Source organism: Bos taurus, chromosome 16, assembly GCF_002263795.3.
Source record: "Bos taurus isolate L1 Dominette 01449 registration number 42190680 breed Hereford chromosome 16, ARS-UCD2.0, whole genome shotgun sequence".
NCBI lineage: Eukaryota > Metazoa > Chordata > Mammalia > Artiodactyla > Bovidae > Bos > Bos taurus.
This window is the reverse complement of record NC_037343.1, coordinates 60,147,053-60,164,924: the sequence shown is the minus strand read 5'-3', so window position 1 is coordinate 60,164,924 and position 17,872 is coordinate 60,147,053. Positions and strand designations below refer to the sequence as shown.

The window sequence follows — 17,872 nt, the reverse complement described above, 5'->3', positions numbered from 1 at the left end:
AGTTCAAGAGAATCTTCTAATTAAAAAAATACAAAAATCTTAGGAATATACCTCCGACAAAACACTTGTTGGTGGGCATCAGCAATATCCTGATTGCAGAAACAATGAATGAGAATACCTAAAATATGTTTCCCAGATGTAGCAAAAACATGTTGCTGGTTTTCAAATGCTTAAAAATTTTTACTAATGGTAGCAGGCTTCAGTCACATCCTAAATTTATCTTCATTTCTTCAGATATATCCTAAGTACCTGCTATGAGCAAAACACTGTGACAGAATTTTTTAAATTAGAAATATATTAGGAACAATGATTTTTAAAATAATCATTTGGAAAACCAATGTGAAAAGGAATAGAGCACAGAAATACTTTAATGTCCTCCAATCTACAGTATTTCATTTTATAACCTTTATTTTTAAGGATCTAAGAATCATTTATATTTATGCTACTATGCAAAATGAACTTGATAATCCAAATTCTTTCTGAAGGCAACATTCAGTTTGCAATGAAATGTTTTCAAACAATTTCATTTCATTCCACATTCTGCACCTGATTAATTTAGATACAAATTCATAGATCAAGAGTGCCCCCTAGTGTTAAGAAAAATTCATCAAATCGTTAAAAGAAATGTATCCTTAGTCTAACTTACATATCAGATAAATAAATTTTATGGTTAATAATCGGAGAAGGAAATGGCAACCCACTCCAGTACTCTTGCCTAGAGAATCCTGTGGACAGAGGAGCCTGGTAGGCTGCCGTGTATGGGGTCGCACAGAGTCAGACACGCCTGAAGCAACTTAGCAGCAGCAGCAGCATGGCTATTATTTACTAAAAAGCAGGTAATATACCAGGAGTAAACACTAATACGTTTGCAAACTATTGACAGTAAAGAATCACTCTCTCTGCCTGCATTTAATTAAAAAGTCATTCAAATATCCTAATGAAAACTGTCATATTAAAATCCATTATGTGAAATGAAAGGCAGCAAAGCATACCTTAATGAAAGTCTTATTCTAATAATCACTTACAAATGTACTACATGTCAATAGTATTTAACAGCGTTCAAGTACAACAAAGCCTCATACAATACCATAAAAACATTGCAAGTCCTAAGAAACAGGCATGGGTTAATTTTTACAACATGTGCCTCAATACATTCCTGTGCTTTGCACACAAAAATGTTCAAATTGGATAAGACAAATACATGCTTTAATATTATTTACTTTTCCTAATACTATGTATAAACAGCACAATCATTCACAGTAAACACCAACATGACAGAAGCGCTTTTCTTAGTTAAATTATTTCCTACTATTCTCTTCTGAAACTTCTAAAAACAGTTTACCTGTCTTTTAGAAAGGTTTAAATCCCCAGACAGGCATAGTGCTTCAATATAATCCCCAAACATCAATGCTGCTTCTTTCCAAGCAGTATCATCCTCAAATACAAAACCTGAAATATGCAGATTTAGCTCCTTGCTTGAGGTCACAAGAAAGAAAAAAAAGAAAGTGCAGTCGTTCAGTCGTGTTCGACTCTTTGCGACCCCAGGGACTATACAGTCCACAGAATTCTCCAGGCCACAATACTGGAGTGGGTAGCTGTTCCCTTCTCCAGGGGATCTTCCCACCCAGAGATTGAACCCAGGTCTCCCACATTGCAGGTGGTTTCTTTACTAGCTGAGCCACTAGGGAAGCCCAAACCAGATTATTAAATAAGAGGCAAAATCATTCAGTCTCCTAACCCCTCCTCACCTTCTCAATAGTATCTCCACCAAGAAGCCCAATACTTTTCATTTTATTTTTTTAGGAGAGAAAATTGTTTTATTCCAAACAAAAATACCAAGAGGGTAAAGTTAAAGTGACAACTTCTCACTAATTAATCTCCTATCATAATACCAGTTATGTATTCTTTTCTAAAATAATTTATGCTATCATCATTAGGAATATTATGTTAAAAACACTTAGTAATTTTACAAAATATACTTTAGAAGAGTTAAGCAATTATAAGGAAAATAGTGAATTATAATTCATTAGTGCAATTTCTTTGGAAACATTCAGATAATACAGAATTGATATGCTTATACATGCTGGCTTAAACTCTCAGTAACAAAAATAATCTCACTAAAACTCTGGAGAAGAAGCAAAAACTACATAGATTAAAAGTTATTCAAACAAGCACTATTTACAACAGTGAAAACCAAAAGTGACCTTAATGCCTTTGTACATAATCACGTTAAAAAATTCAAATAGACAATTTTAAGGAAAAAATATGAAAACAGAAATGACAATTTCAACCACAGAACCTAAATCGTATTATGATCATATAAATTTCATAAGAAAAAAAAGCAATATGGTGAAATTAAAACACCATAATAGAAACTCAATATTTATATGCTGTCATAGCACTTGCTTTCCTTTAAAATTTATTTTTAAATAAATATTAAAGACACATTTTATATGACAATGAGGAGGGCATGGCAACCCACTCCAGTACTCTTGCCTGGAAAATCCCATGGACAGAGGAGCCTGGCGGGCTACAGTCCATGGGGTTGCAAAGAGTTGGACACGACTGAGCAACAAACACTTTATTTTTACGTGGAAGGCAAAAGGTTTAAACGGCCTGTATATCACAGCACTTTCAGCATGTATGACAGCTGAACTTTCACTGCCTTCTTTAATTTTTATTTAAGAAAATTAGAGATTAGTCCCAAATCCCCCAGTATTTTGTTTCAATAATTACAGCCAACAAAAAACACTGATGAGTAACAAAAAAAGACAATTTTGACTTTGACATGACTGATATTGAGCTATTTTGAGAGAAGTTTAGTAAAGAATGTGGTTGCCTCTTAAAATCATTTCTACTAGAGCACAAAACAAGATTATCTTTGGGTATTTGCTTATAACAAGTTCAAGTTATTACAAAAGAAATAGAAAGAGGTTATGATATACCTCCATCCAGGGTTATATGAGCTCCCCAATGCCTCCCACAAAGAGGTCATTAGTCTCCTTCCTTTATGCTTCCACTGTTCTTTTGTCAAAATTCTATTGCTCTATTTTCTCACTGATTTATATATCTCTCCATAATGAACTTTGAGCTTCTTGATGTCAAGGACCCATATTGAAAACAAAACACAACAGAAAAACCATGATTTTTCATCTTTGCACTCAGGCACATAAACATTATACTGACCTTAACTGCCTAACTTAAGCACCTGTCTGTGAAACATGAGTGAATGACTGAACAAAGCAGTTGTTTACATGACAACATTAAATAAATGTCCATTTAACAACAAACATACCGGCATAATGGCAATCAAATAATCAGTGCACACAATAATATACACATTTAAATGAATACAGGACTTTGCTGACGGCTCAGTGGTTAAGAATCTGCCTGCCAAAGCAGGGGACATGGGTTCGATCCCCAGTCTGGGAAGATTCCACATGGTGGGGGGCAACTAAGCCTGTGCGCCATAACAAGAGAAGCCACGGCAACAAGCAGCCCATCCACAACTAGAGCGCAGCCCCCACTCGCCACACCTAGAGAAAAGCCTAAGTACAGCAATGATGAGCTGGCGCGGCTGTAGTTTTTTTTTTTTTTTTAAAGGAATCTTTCTATTTCTAGCAACATGGCTAAAAAATGACAACAAGGGATAGAGATGGGGGCTTGGACTCTGACACCAGTTGAACAGAAAAATCAACCAAGAGATGAGGACAGAGACACATATACTATCCTCTCTACCCCATCCACACACAATTTTAACCAGAATAAAACCAGAGAGACTGATAGTCTACCCAATCAGTGATAAGATGGTTTACAAAACAATTCTGGTACAGAAAGATAAGTACCTGTATGTCTTTGCCTGGGCTTAATACGGTGGCTGGAGGAGGCTGCCTACGAAATGAAAATCTGTTATCCTAGGCATGCTCCAGCATAAATACAGCAATTGAATTTATACTACCAGCAAGGTCCAAGACCTTCAAGATAAGATATTCACATACAATATGTACACAAGCCAATGAGATGTACACAACCCAAAGCAGATGAAGGAAACAAAATTTGTGGGAAGTAACATTCCTTCAATCCAGGCAATGTGGAATTCTGAAAATAAGTTCTCACTGTCAAGATCAAAATATAAATATTTATGTTAACTGTGATTAGGATGATTAGTGATTTTAGATTGTCAATGTGTTTATAAGTTTAAAATTAACCTCTATTTAATAACTTTTTAAAATAATGACCTACGTTTACGTAAAAAAATTACTTCTTTTATAGACAATCCTATCATTTTGTTTTATACACTGAAATACACAAAACACTGCAATAACAAATCAAAGCTAACATTTATGGAGTGCCTGCTATCCAGTAGGTCCCACTCTAAGCATTTTTCCACTAAAAAATCACTCAATGATCAAAACAAATCCTACAAAATTATTACATTATACTCCCGTTTTTAGAGATGAGTGGAAAGGTAACTTGCCTAAGCTTACACAGTAGAAACAGGCAGCTAGAAGAAGAAAAAGGGAGGGAGGATGGATGGACAGAAAAACAAAAGATAGCAAAGATGGATAAACTGTTGCACAGATAGAACAAAAACTTGGGGTGGGGAGGGAGGAGGTAAAAAAGAGAGGGAAAGGAGTGGAGAGGGACGGTAGGGGGACAAAACGAGGGAAGTGGGGGTTCAAAGAAGAGAATCCAAAAGTTTTTCCTTCCTCTGAGCAGATTTATAATACAACTAGAGGGGAAACAGAAGACATCAGGGAATACTACAACTTACTACACAGTGATTCAGCTTCAAGAGTCACATGATTTCTAGAGGAGGAAATATCTTTAGGTTTACCAAATAAGACAGGTTGAAGGGTTTGAAGAGAAGGGGAAGTAAAACACCACCACCAAGGGTGCAAATTTAAAAGCAAAGGTGGCCCAGAGAGAAAGTATGATGTGGACAGACTTGCTTAGTGGGGACAACCTTTCTGAGTTATTCTGAAAAGAAGTGACAGGACCAGACTGCAGATGGTCTCAACTGTTAAAAGGAGGAATTGAGATTGGAAAGGAAAGGCGCTAGGAACCATTCAAGTTTTCTGAGTAGGGAAATGACCTTAGGAAACTAAAACCAGTATTTCAAGGATTACCATGCCAGGGGTATGCCACTGAGCTTTATGGAAAGTGAGTAGTAAAAAACACGCTCTTACCTTCTGCCAAGAACAGCGAAGCACTTGAAATGATGTGCAGACCCCTTTCCTACCCAGGCTTCTCCAATCTCTGCTCTCCAGGACCCTCGCCTAGTCTCCTGGTTGTATAAAAAGCCCCTGATCACACCCTATCCCCTTAACTGCCATCACCTTCACCCTCCATCACCAGTTTCTAATTCAGAATACCTGATGCTGTGAAAATGGCAACTTTGGATGACATTTAAGAGAAAAAAAATCTAACAAAATTCATATTCATTTGTGAATACTGGCTCCACCCATCCTGAGGGGTAGTGAGAGCAGTTCAGTGGGAAAACTGTAAGACAGTAATACTAATTCTAGAACTTTAGCTATGTGCTGTTGCGTAAATTATGTAATCTCTGAACTTTGATTTCTCTGTGTATAAATAAGAGACAATGGGCTTCCTGGATGGCTCAGTGGTAAAGAATCTGCCTGCCAATGCAGGAGATGCAGTAGACACAAGTTTGATCCCTGGGTCAGGAAGATCCCCTGGAGGAGGATATAGCAACCCACTCTAGTATTCTTGCTGGAATAATCTCATGAACAGAGGAGCCTGGCAGGCTACAGTCCATGGGTTGCAAAGAGTCGGACAAGACTGAGCACTCATGCATAGTCATAAGAAACAATAAAGTGTACATCAAAGTGATTTTGTGAGAATTATATGTAATCAAATAGGAAAAATTCAATGCATGTATAAATGTTGAGTATAATAGCAAGAACACAAATTTTGGAGTTGGAAAGCCCTGGCTCAAATTCTAGCTTGGGCACTTGCCAGCCAGCTGTAAGGCGTTGGCCAAGGAACTTTGCTAATATTTAGACAGAGGCTCAAAGTCCATCTATCAGTGATGGGCTTAAAACAAAACAAAACAAACATAAAAACAAGTAATCCACCCCCCTCCCCCCGCAAAAAAAATCCACAAAAAATCAAAAGGAAAGGAAGAGGCAGATCTCAAATAACCCTTCTTTAAAATTCCAGAAGCATGTGAAAATTACAATATAAATTAATGAATTAGAAAAAATGGTAAACTATGCCTCTAAATGAACCATTTTGAAAGCATATTTTAAGACACAAGTACGACTGAAGCGACTTAGCAGCAGCAGCAGCACACTGGAAAAGAAATGTACTGAACAATTAAAAATTTCTTTTACTTAAAAAATATTCATTTCTTAGAAGTGCTATGTGTATCACATGTTAATAACAACTGTTATCTTTCAGCACAAGAAGGAGATAAACCTACAAAACAGTCTCCAACACTAAATCACTGCATTTAATGATGAGAGGTCTCTTAGGAGAGACACCACTTTGCATGCTGGCTGGCTAACTTCCAAGTGTAAATTAAACATGAATGTTGTAAATTATTTTATAAATTTATTCAAAAGTCCACTGAAATTATCCCATGTATCCTTAGTAGTACAGAATAAGTGATAAGATATTCTAAGCTATACTTAATTCTTAATCAAAGGATAACAAGCATTTTCAAACAATAGTAATTCACATGGCAAGAACACCCTGAAACTGTAAGAAAAACAAGATGTGCTGGAGAAGCTTCAATCACTGTAAGCCAACCACAAAGACAGGTTTAGCAATTTCACACACCACCCAGGTTGAGGAGAAAAAAAGACAGTGTTTAAACTAATCTACATATTTAGAAATCTTCTGTCAAAAGAACTTAATAAACTGTTTCCCAGCAAGACTGTTTACTAGATCACTTCCCAAATTACTGTTTAAGTTTAAATGTCTCCATGTTTTTTTCCAGGCATGTATTTTATTTAGAGATATTTTAGGTACATATTTAAGATATGTGAGAAAGATGATTTTCAAAACAAAGCAAGCTGAGACCTTAAATTAGAAGGAAGAAGATAGGGATAGCAGAAAAGTATTTCACTTAGCACACTGCCACTTTAACAGCCTGCCTGAAGCAGGGTTACAGCATATATTACAGGCAATGATGAAAACAAACTAGCCCGCTTAAACCTCCCTATCTAAAGACTCAATATAAGTTTTTCAGATATAATTTTGTTGCATTTCTACTAAATTGTACATATAATGGGATGAACCATTTATAAACTGGCCCACAGCTGCACAGAAAACTTGTATGTCTATGTACCTAAATGGCCTAAAACTATCTGTAGGGGAGGCGAGGCTTTCAAATTAGATACTAAAGGGGGATAATCTACTAAGTAATGCCTTTAAAGGTTATACTCAATCTCTAGCATAAAATGTTCATAAAGATAATCTACCAAGATTCTAATACTTAAGAGGGGATTTCCCCCGTGGTCCAGTGGCTATGACTCTGAGCTCCCAATACAGGGGTCCCAGGTTTGATCCCTGTTCAAGGAACTAGATTCCACATGCCTCAGTTAAAGATCGTGCGTGCTGCAAGGAAGATTGAAGATCCCGTGTACAGCAACTAAGACCCAGTGCAGCCAAATAATTTAAAAAAAAAAAAAAAAAAGCTCCAAGATCTCCTATATGACTTGGCCCAAAATATAAATATAGGTTAACTAGAAATTCCATTAACAGAAAGGAAGCTCCAAGCAAAAAGATACCCTGTCCCTCAAACATCTGTTTTTGTGTTTTGGTGGGTGTGTGCGCATTTTGGTCAGAGGCTCAACTCAGAAGACTAGCCCATAAATGTCCATTTAATTCATAAGACTACATGCTATTTGAAAAAAAAAAAACAAAACATACTGCACAATATTGGCAAATAAAGCATAAAGACAAGTCAACTGAATCAGAAGTACATTTACGTATTTGGCAAAAGTGTGTCATTGTAGGCCTAGAAATGATTAGAGAAAGGAACTCAGCCTGTTAGTATTCAAATAGTGGAAGAGAAAGACAGCATGGTGAATCAGTGTGGCAGAAGCAGGACAGACATCAGAACTCTATGTCCAAGCAAAGATTTCAGGTGGGGCAACCGTACAGCCGCAGCGCCTCCCTTAAGACACAGGGGAAAAGGCTCTATAGACAAGGGCAGGGAATTCCCTGGCGGTCCAGTGGTTAGGACTCTGCGGTCTCATAGTTGAGGGCCTGGGTTCAATCCCCAGTCAGGGAACTAAGATCCCACAAGCCACGTGGCACAGCCAAAAAGATTTTTTTAAAAAGGAATAAATAAAAAGGAGGACAATTAAACAGCCTGGACATTCAGGAGATTCTTAAACCTGAAATGTGAGGCTGACTGAACACCAGGGAACAATCTATAGGCAATGGAACACTATGCAGTCACTAAAGAACAAAAGAATCCTCAATGATACATGCAGAAATGTCCACAACTTACTGCTAAATCAATAAAGCAATGTGACAAAAAAGGTATTTGAGGTATAATCCCTTTCGGCTGTCATTATCATTGCAGCATGGAAGAGAACCTGTACCAACACACACTAAAATGGGGCTGTCTCCAGGTTTACACATCAAGTTTTCCCTAACTTTGGCTTACCGGCATATTTTAAACTTTCCCACAAAGACTTCAATTTTTGAAAAGTAAAAAAAACCCAAAAAACCAGTGTCTTCTCACAGACTGCTTATTAGCTGCAAGAGGAAAAATAAACAAGTATACTGTGATGAAACTGGACAATGCCTTGAGCTGAGGAGCAGACAGACATCGTGTGTCTCTCATGGGATACTCTGGGACACACCACTTACGAGTACTTGAGCTGCGACTGCACAGTTCAGTTCAGTTGCTCAGTCATGTCCGACTCTTTCCGACCCCATGGACTGCAGCACGCCAAGTCTCCCTGCCCATCATCAACTCCTGGAGTTTACTCAAGTGCATGTCCATTAAGTCAGTGTTGCCATCCAACCATCTCAACCTCTGTCATCCCCTTCTCCTCCCGCCTTCAATCTTTCCTAGCATCAGGATATTTTCCAGTGAGTCAGTTCTTCATATTAGGTGGCCAAATTACTGGAGTTTCAGCTTCAACATCAGTCCTTCCAATGAATATTCAGGACTGATTTCCTTTAGGATGGACTGGTTGGATTTCCTTGCAGTCCAAGGGACTCTCAAGAGTCTTCTCCAACACCACAGTTCAAAAGCAGCAATTCTGCAGAGCTCAGCTATCTTTACAGTCCAACTCACAATCCATATATGACTACTGGAAAAACCATAGCTCTGACTAGATGGACAGTAATGTCTCTGCTTTTTAATATGCTGTCCAGGTTGGTCAAACTTTTCTTCCAAGGCGTGTCTTTTAATTTCATGGCTGCAGTCACTATCTGCAGTGATTTTGGAGCCCCCAAAAATAAAGTCTCTCATTGTTTCCCCATCTATTTGCCATGAAGTGACTGGACCAGATGCCATGATCTTCGTTTTCTGAATCACCATTGAGCTTTAAGCCAACTTTTTCACTCTCCTCTTTCACTTTCATCAAGAGGCTCTTTAGAAAAAAAAAAAAAAAAAGAGGCTCTTTAGTTCTTCTTCACTTTCTGCCATAAGGGTGGTGTCATCTGCATATCTGAGGTTATTGATATTTCTCCCGGCAATCTTGATTCCAGCTTGTACTTCATCCAGCCCGGCATTTTGCATGATGTACTCTGCATAGAAGTTAAATAAGCAAGGTGACAATATACAGCCTTGATGTACTCCTTTCCCTATTTGGAACCAGTCTGTTGGTCCATGTCCAGTTCTAACTGTTGCTTCCTGACCTGCATATAGGTTTCCCAAGAGGCAGGTCAGGTGGTCTGGTATTCCCATCTCTCAGAATTTTCCACAGTTTGTTGTGATCCACACCGTCAAAGGCTTTGGCATAGTCAATAAAGCAGAAGCAGATGTTTTTCTAGAACTCTCTTGCTTTTTCCATGATCCAGCAGATGTTGGCAATTTGATCTCTGGTTCCCCTGCCTTTCTAAAACCAGCTTGAACATATGGAAGTTCATGGTTCATGTATTGCTGAAGCCTGGCTTGGAGAATTTTGAGCATTACTTTACTAGCATGTGAGATGAGTGCAATTGTGCGGTAGTTTGAACATTCTTTGGCATTGCCTTTCTTTGGGATTGGAAGTGAAAACTGACCTTTTCCAGTCCTGTGGCCACTGCTGAGTTTTCCAAATTTGCTGGCATATTGAGTGCAGCACTTTCACAGCATCATCTTTCAGGATTTGAAAGAGCTCAACTGGAATTCCATCACCTCCACTAGCTTTGTTCGTAGTGATGCTTTCTAAGGCCCACTTGGCTTCACATTCCAGAATGTCTGGCTCTAGGTCAGTGATCACACCATCGTGATTATCTGGGTCATGAAGATCCTTTTTGTACAGTTCTTCTATGTATTCTTGCCACCTCTTCTTAATATCTTCTGCTTCTGTTAGGTCCATACCACCTCCGTCCTTTATTGAGCCCATCTTTGCATGAAATGTTCCCTTGGTAGCTCTAATATTCTTAAAGAGATCTCTAGTGTTTCCCATTCTGTTGTCTTCCTCTATTTCTTTGCACTGATCACTGAGGAAGGTTTTCTTATCTCTCCTTGCTATTCTTTGGAAATCTGCATTCAAATGGGTGTATCTTTGCTTTTCTCCTTTGCTTTTCACTTCTCTTCTTTCACAGCTATTTGTAAGGCCTCTTCAGACAGCCATTTTGCTTTTCTGCATTTTTTTTGGGGGGGATGGTCTTGATCCCTGTCTCCTGTACAATGTCACGAACCTCCGTCCATAGTTCATCAGGCACTCTGTCTATTAGATCTAATCCCATGAATCTATTTCTCACTTCCACTGTGTAATCATAAGGGATTTGATTTAGGTCATACCTGAATGGTCTAGTGGTTTTCCCTACTTTCTTCAATTTAAGTCTGAATTTGGCAATAAGGAGTTCATGGTCTGAGCCACAGTCAGCTTCTGGACTTGTTTTTGCTGACTGTGTAGAGCTTCTCCATCTCTGGCTTCAAAGAATATAATCAATCTAATTTCAGTATTGACCATCTGGTGATGTCCATGTGTAGAATCTTCTCTTGTGTTGTTGGAAGAGGGTGTTTGCTATGACCAGTGTGTTCTCTTGGCAAAGATCTATTAGCCTTTGCCCTGCTTCATTCTGTACTCCAAGGCCAAATTTGCCTGTTACTCCAGGTGTTTCTTGACTTCCTACTTTTGCATTCCAGTCCCCTGTAATGAAAAGGACATCTTTTTTGGGTGTTAGTTCTAAAAGGTCTTGTAGGTCTTCATAGAACCGTTCAACTTCAGCTTCTTCAGCGTTACTGGTCAGGGCATAGACTTGGGATTACCATGATACTGAATGGTTTACCTTGGAAACGAACAGAGATCATTCTGTCGTTTTTAAAACTGCATCCAAGTACTGCATTTCGGACTCTTTTGTTGACTATGATGGCTACTCCATTTCTTCTGAGGGATTCCTGCCCACAGTAGTAGATATAATGGTCATCTGAGTTAAATTCACCCATAACCTGAACCTAATCTCAAGGAAATAGACAAACCTAAACTGAGGAATGGTCTTTGGATAGTCTTTTAAAAATGCCACTGTCATGAGACACTAAGAAAAGTTGAGGAACCATTACAAATGAAAGAAAACGCAAAGACACATGATAACTACACCCGCTGTATTGGACTACAGTAAGTGCTATACAGATGTTATTGAGGGCAATTCAGAAACCAGAATACAGACTGAAAATCAAAGTACTGTGTCAGTTTCCTGAATTTGATAACTATATTGTGGTTATATAAAAAAATAAATTTGCTGTTAAGAAATACAATCGAAGTATTAAGAGATAAAAGGGTATGAGGTATGAAAACTAATCTCAAATATTTCAGAAAAACAGCATATATGTGTGTGTGAGGGAGAAATAAATCAATTACAAAGTAAATAGGGCAAAATGTTGAAAATTGATGAATTTGTACAGAGGGTAAACAGGAGTTCTCTTTACTGCTCTCATAATTTTCTTTTTGGTTTGAAAGTCTTTCAAAGTAAAAAGTGAAGGGAATCCTACAAGTTCTTCTGAGTTATACAAAACCTTATTGGCCTTAAAATCTTCATTTCATAGTGTGTGTATGATCAGTCACGTCCAGCTCTCTATGACCCCATGGACAGCAGCCCAACAGGTTCCTCGGTCCATTTCCGGGCACGAATACTGGAGTGGGTTGCCATCTCCTCCTCCAAGGGATGTTCCCAACCCAGGAATTGAACCTGCATTTCCTGTGTCTCTGTACTGCAGGCAGATTCTTTACTACTGAACCAGTGGGGAAGTCCCAAAAATCTTCAACTTGTAAAATTTCAAAGAATAAGGTCCATTTCTAATAAAAAGTATAACTCTTTCCACCAATAGATGGCGCTAGTGGCTATTTATTTAGTGTCACTTTCAACCTCAGAGCCAGAAACGATCTCATGAACAGCGTTCTGGAACTAAGCTACATAAACCCTCAAATATTTCTGCCTCATGCTACTACCAAGAATAACACAGATGAACATTATTTAAGAGGTGGAAAGGTACTCTGGAGATCTCCACTTGGAGTACATTTCAAAGCTCCAAGTCTTCATTTTAATATTTGCCCCTCTCAACCCAGGTAATGCCATTATCCTTCCCTAGGAGAATCACTGCTGTAGTAATTTACTATAAAGCAACGTGAAAGCACTGTATCCTTCCAATGTGCAAGAAAAAAAAGGGGAGGGAAGAAAAATGGAAGTAAAGGAAAGAAGGAGTGGGTGAGTTTGCTAACCCTTTGCTTTATTCCAATCTCCTGATTTTACAGCTAGACAACAATCTAATGGGAGGGAGGTCATGTGATCTGGCCAAGCTCACATCATTAAAGGGACAGGTAGCTCTTAAACACAAGCCTTCTATTTGCTAATCCTTGGTGCTTTCTACAATGCCAAATTACCCTCTTCCTACTAATCCTTAACTGGATGTTTAAGTACTGTGGAAATGTGGGAGTGGTAGAGGGTAAAATATCTGGTTTCTCTCTTTCCACTTCTAACAGAAGTTCATTAGGTAAACACAATGACAAAGGAAAACACCATGTACAAAGGCTAGGGACAGTGAAATCCTTTGTCACTGGCATTCAGGGAACTGTCAGTAGTGGAGTACAATATAATTAGAGGGTAAAATGTAAAAAAGAGTGATGGGAAGCATCAGGAAGTGAGTCTGGAAAAGCTGGTATAAAGGGCAACGTTTGCCACAGCAAAAACAAAAGCTTGGACTGGAGGCAATAAAAAGACAGTCCTTATAAATGGGACTATTAAATTACAGGATCTTACAAGTCTCATTAAGAAGATATACACACATATACATACACAGTGATAGAAAGACTTTCCTGTTGAATTCATAAACCTCAACAAATGGGTACCTGTGTAATTACTTCAAGTACAACAGATCCTCAATGTTTAAGAGCGATCTGTCTCAAGACATCTTGAAATATTCCCAAATTTGAGAATGTTGCTGCTGCTAAGTCGCTTCAGTCGTCTCCGACTCTGTGCGACCCCATAGACAGCAGCCCACTAGGCTCCTCTGTCCCTGGGATTCTCCAGGCAAGAACACTGGAGTGGGTTGCCATTTCCTTCTCCAATGCATGAAAGTGAAAAGTGAAAGTGAAGTTGCTCAGTCATGCCCAACTCTTAGTGACCCCATGGACTGCAGCCTACCAGGCTCCTCCATCCATGGGATTTTCCAGGCAAGTAGCACATTAAAGTATAACTAATTTTTTTACTCCAACAGACTTTCAGTGATTCTAAAAAACCCTGAAATAATGTGGAAAATTCTGAAAGAGATGGGAATACCAGACCACCTGATCTGCCTCTTGAGAAACCTATATGCAGGTCAGGAAGCAACAGTTAGAACTGGACATGGACCAAGAGACTGGTTCCAAATAGGAAAAGGAGTACATCAAGGCTGTATATGGTTACCCTGCTTATTTAACTTATATGCAGAGTACATCATGAGAAACGCTGGGCTGGAAGAAGCACAAGCTGGAATCAAGATTGCAGGGAGAAATATCAATAATCTCAGATATGCAGATGACACCACCCTTATGGCAGAAAGTGAAGAGGAACTGAAAAGCCTCTTGATGAAAGTGAAAGTGGAGAGTGAAAAAGTTGGCTTAAAGCTCAATGGTGATTCAGAAAACTAAGATCATGGCATCTGGTCCCATCACTTCATGGGAAATAGATGGGGAAACAGTAGAAACAGTGTCAGACTTTATTTTTGGGGGCTCCAAAATCACTGCAGATGGTGACTGCAGCCATGAAATTAAAGGACACTTACTCCTTGGAAGGAAAGTTACGACCAACCTAGATAGCATATTCAAAAGCAGAGACGTTTCTTTGCCAACAAAGGTCCGTCTAGTCAAGGCTATGGTTTTTCCAGTAGTCATGTATAGATGTGAGAGTGCCGTGAAGAAAGCTGAGTGCCGAAGAATTGATGCTTTTGAACTGTCGTGTTGGAGAAGACTCTTGAGAGTCCCTTGGACTGCAAGGAGATCCAACCAGTCCATCCTAAGGGAGATCAGTCCTGGGTGTTCATTGGAAGGACTGATGCTGAAACTCCAATACTTTGGCCACCTCATGCGAAGAGCTGACTCATTGGAAAAGACTCTGATGCTGGGAGGGATTGGGGGCAGGAGGAGAAGGGGATGACAGAGTATGAGATGGCTGGATAGCATCACCGACTCGATGGACATGAGTTTGAGTGAACTCCAGGAGATGGTGATGGACAGGGAGTCTTGGTGTGCTGTGATTCATGGGGTTGCAAAGAGTCGGACACTACTGAGCAACTGAACTGAACTGAACTGAATCCCTAGTTATTTGCAAGTTGCAAACCAGACTCTTTTACATCATGAATTTATTAAGCCACCACAGAATCTTACAATTTACCCCAAATTCCTTTCTAGATGTACTGTCTTCTACTTCTCTTTGATCACCAGAACTAGTTGCCTCCTGCAGCATAAACAGTCCTCACAACCAAAGTTACTACACACACACAAAAAAAACCAGAGAATAACAAATGTGCCTACCAGTGGCAGACTAGGACCAAATATGTGCCCAGCAAAATTACGAATTATCAGATCATACACCCTCCCAGTCATTCACTGAACAGTGAAAACCATAAGTGTTAATTTGTGAAAGATGGAGCTCTATTCTAGCAGCAACTGACTAGCCAAAAAAAGCATCACGTACTTTAATAGCAAAGATCCACTGGTCTTTTAAAAGCAGCAATGCCTATAACAACATAAATATTAGCATAGCAACTTGTAGCTTACAACACACACCTTACCACAATTTTGGCAGAAGGATTTCAAGAAATCTTGTATTACTAGATTTACAGCCTAGTTTTCCATTCAGATATTTTATTAAGAACCGAGAGTACTGGATCTCTGAAGATGTTTGCTCCTGCCTAAGTTCCTGGGGCCACCCAATGACCAGAGGAAGGGAATTGCCTGCATAAAGACTGACTTGATGTAGGGACTGGGACATTCATTTATTTTAACGGCCCCCTGAGATAAATATTATTACATTCAACTTAGGAAACTGAGGCTCACGGAGGTTAAGAGGAGGAATATCTCTTAAAAGTAAGGAACTCTCTCCTAGAATTTTCCTTCTTCCATCCTTATCCATACCTTTCCCTTCCAAAGGGAAGGATTCTCTACAAGTCTCAGTCACTACAATTCCTCCGTATTTACTTATGTCTGTCAAGGAGGAAAGGTGAGGATGGCTTTCACAGAGAACCTGATATTTGAGATGAGCCTTAATGAGCAAATATTGGGCAGATGGAGGGTAATGGGAAGGACATTCCTGACAAGAGTAAATAATACTTGCAAAGACAGAAGAATGGAAGAAATTGGCATGTCAGGACAATGCTGGTTAATGTGCTGCAGAAAAAGTGCGCATGCGTATATGTGTGCGTGTGTGTACGGAAATGAACAATAACCTATGAAGACAGACTGGCGGCAGATCACGAAATATTAACAACAGCCTGGGAAGAAACATGCACTTTATTCTCTAAATCAAGATTTCTTAACTGAGAGATCACGAATTAAACCCTAGGGCCATGAAATGCCCTGCTCCCCAAAGTATGAAAATTGTGTGATAAACACACACACACACAAACTCATTTTCCTGGATCTGCAGCTATCAAATGATTTTCAAAGGAACTCAGAAATAAAAAGTGGTTAAGAACCACTATTCTGAATGACTGGGAACCACTGTATAATTTTTTATAGGCAGACATGTGTGCCATAACACTTTCATTTTAGAAAGGTAGCTGGCAACATCTGTGGAGGTTGATGGATTAGAGAAAAGAACCTTAAAAGCAGAGAGTGATAAGAAGGTATTACCCTGCTCCAGCCAAGAGGTTATAAGTACTTCTATTAAACACACACACACAACCTAATTCCAGAGATTTTTCAAAGGTAAACTTGCTAGAATTTGTCAACCACCTGCATATGGGTTGTGATGGAGAAGGGAACCAAGCCTTTTTTTTTAACTCTAATTAAAGAATTAAGAAGTTAACTCTCTTTCTCAGTTAAAGCTCCTATCATCTACTTACCCTACACCATCATCAAGAAAAGCCATTCAATACAGCAGAGCAGCTGCAAGTGACAAGGTACCTCTTTCTTCCATCTGCAACCAGCCACCACTGGGAAACTAACCAGAAATGCCAAATGTTCCAAAGAGAAAATGCTGATGGCTTACAACAGGGGTTGGCAAACTATGATCTACAAGCTGGACCCAGGCTCATTTTTGTAAATTATGTTTTACTGGGATACAGCCACACTTCTTCATTTCTGTACTGTTTATGGTTCCTTTTATGCTACAAAGGCAGACCTGAATAGACGCAACACAGACTGTATGGCCTACAGAGAAAAAAGCCTTAAGTATTTACTATCTGGGGCCTTGATGGAAAGTCAGCCAACTCCTGGCCTAGAACAAAAACAGGGATAGATTCTATCTCAGAAAATACTCCTTCAGTACAACAGGTGGGATTAACATGTAGAAGGCGGCTATGCGTGGACTAAATTCAACTGTGTAACATCAGTCTTCTGGGTGCAGCTGTAGATAAACTTGTATTAGCAGCAAACTACTTATCAAACTGAATATACAAAATTCCTAGTTTCCCTCTATTTGAAAAAATACCACTTCTCATAAGGCAACATATTAAGGGCCAATGTTCTCAACCCAATTCAAATCCCTGTTCATTTCCTTCATTCTTCCACTAAAACCTATTTTCTCTCTCCCCTAGGTTCTCTCTCTTTTTTTTTAAGTAACAAGAAAACAAAAAATACTAAGATCTAAGCATCACCATATAAACTGATTAAATTCTCCAATCTGAGAACCTGGGTCTCGGCCTATTTGTGGAATATTGGCAAAAAGTTAGCAAAGTAGGCATTAGCGAATCTTAAACATAAATTTCCGGAGAAGGCAATGCAAGCCACTCCAGTACACTTGCCTAGAAAATCCCATGGGTGGAGGAGCCTGGTGGGCTACAGTCCATGGGGTCGCTACAAGTCGGACACGACTTCACTTTCACTTTCACTTTTCACTTTCACACAATGGAGAAGGAAATGGCAACCCACTCCAGTGTTCTTGCCTGGAGAATCCCAGGGATGGCAGAGCCTGGTGGGCTGCTGTCTATGGGGTCGCACAGAGTCGGACATGACTGAAGCGACTTAGCAGCAGCAGCAGCAGCAAACGTAAATTTCAGATTATTTAAAAAACTAAATTTTAGTTCATCCATTAA

General features: G+C 39.1%; 1 protein-coding gene across 4 annotated transcripts in view; it reads right to left on the bottom strand.

Annotated features, from left to right (window-relative positions):
* RALGPS2 (Ral GEF with PH domain and SH3 binding motif 2) overlaps positions 1 to 17,872 on the bottom strand; it is a 165,365-nt gene that overhangs the window by 125,219 nt on the left and 22,274 nt on the right. Inside the window, exon 1 of one of the 4 annotated variants that reach the window (XM_059875587.1) lies at positions 3,846 to 4,707. The exons of the other annotated variants lie outside the window; for them this stretch is intronic. The gene's annotated coding sequence lies outside the window, so the exon portion shown is untranslated. Of the gene's footprint in view, positions 1 to 3,845; positions 4,708 to 17,872 lie in introns of those variants that run through there. 4 annotated transcript variants of the gene reach the window in all.